Below are 1,963 nucleotides of genomic sequence, written 5' to 3' on the forward strand. Positions count from 1 at the left end.
TAAAGTAAATGTTTTGTTTTACTTTGCTTTTCTTCTTATGGATGAGGTTAGCACTGTCCCTTATTGGTCTATTAGGGTTGTCCCAGCTCTGTGAACTACTGCCAGTAGCTTAATCAATCAGGGTCGATCTTTTCTCAATGTGTTGTTGCTAATGTGTACTTTGTTCTCTTGGTTCTGCTCGCTTTGCTTAGCATTAAATCCTGTAATTCATTCCATACTAACCTAGCAGGGGTCATTCCATGATCACGAAGGTGGTTTCCCCAGGGTGAGGCTTATCCATTGCACTCCAGATGGGCTGACTCCTGCGATTTCCCCAAATGCAGGACACTCGGTTCATTCATTCAGAGTTTCTTATAGAACAGTATTATTCCATAACATTAATATACCATTACTCATTCTGCCTGTCCCAAAATGATGGGCATTCCCTCAATTTCCAATTCTTTGACACTATAAAAAAACTGCTATGAATATTTAGGAACAGGTAGGACTGTTCCCATTACTATGATTTCTTCTTGTTATAGGCACAGAATTGGAATTGCTGGATCAAAGGGTGCTTTATCCACTACGCCACCTAGCCACTCCTCACATACTGAATTCTTAATCCAGAAGTTAATGTCTTTGAGTTTACCAACAGTAGATCACTAAAGTCATTTACTACTATTTCTTTTGAACCTATCATAATCCACTGATCCATTACTCTATTTCTTAACCAGTTTTGATAACTGCTGCTTTATAGTACAGTTTTTGATCTGGTCAAGCTAGGTCACCTTTTTTTTTCCATCACTTACCTTACTATTCTTGAGCTTTTGTTGCTCTACATGAATTTGTGTTACTATTTTTTAAAACTTGGTAAAATAATTATTTGGTAGTTTGATTGTATGACCCTGAATAAGTATGAAACCTTTCTCAAACAAATGTTCTCTAAAGATATTTTCCCCATTTAAAGTTTTAAAGTGCAATGTTTGAAATTTATACAGTTAAAAATATCGATTTTTCATGATCCTTTCTATTTCTCCTATATTAATGAACTCAGAAGTATGAATTGTATTGTCTTCCTTGTTACACTACCTGGTCTCTACAAAATTTCTGCTTTATTGCTTTTCAATTATCCTAGTTTCCCCATACTTTAATACCTCTTCCCATGAATACTGCAATAACTAGGAGTAACTCTATCACCAGTAACTTCTAGTTATTAATTAAATTCCTAGGTTCAGAGATTTACACCTTTAGATCCTTAATTGTCTATCTCTTGCCCGCTTAATGGCTAATAGCATAAATGAATGCCCAAATCTACTGTCTTCCTCCACTTCTTCTACCTCTTCTACTTCCTGCTACCTCCCAAGACCAAGTAATCTTCAGGGGACAGGAGACAAGATGAAGTAGAGGCAGGAGTTCCCACAAACTCTTTCCTCAGACTTCTCCATATATCCTTTAAATCATGACTGTAACCAAATACTAGAGTAGTGGAACCCCCAGAAAGACTGAGTGAAACAATTTCCCAGCCCAAGACAACTTGGAAGATCCACTGCAATGCAGTAGGCCAAGCAAGGGCGACCTGACTCCAACCGTCCAGGAATAGCCCATGCATCTGGGTCCTGAGGGATGCCTAGGTCCATGGAAGCAGTGGCGGTTTCCAGACCTCTCAACCTAGAATTTGGAAACTTGGCAGGAAAACTCTGTCACACCAGAGTGAGAGGGGAACCTCAGCCTAGGGCAGGGCTCAATGAAGACTCATCCCCTGGAGAGTCACCTGCCCCAGCAGGGGTTTGGGGGAGACTGCAGAGGTTTATCTGCTATCTATCCCTGCTGCAGGATTCTGTGACTTTTCTTGTGCTCAGATCCAGGTCTCAGTCTGAGTTCCAGTCTCAGGAAAAAGCGTTTACTGCCATAGCAGAGCAGGGACCCTTCTCACAATTCCAGTGTATAGGGGAGTGCTTGTGGTCATTCACAGACCAGATTACAG

General features: G+C 40.4%; 1 pseudogene; it reads left to right on the forward strand.

Annotated features, from left to right (window-relative positions):
* The first annotated feature begins 214 nt into the window (after window positions 1-214).
* Window positions 215-343, forward strand: LOC141503775 (U1 spliceosomal RNA; annotated as a pseudogene).
* Window positions 344-1,963: the final 1,620 nt, after the last annotated feature.

This window comes from Macrotis lagotis, chromosome X (assembly GCF_037893015.1).
Source record: "Macrotis lagotis isolate mMagLag1 chromosome X, bilby.v1.9.chrom.fasta, whole genome shotgun sequence".
NCBI lineage: Eukaryota > Metazoa > Chordata > Mammalia > Peramelemorphia > Peramelidae > Macrotis > Macrotis lagotis.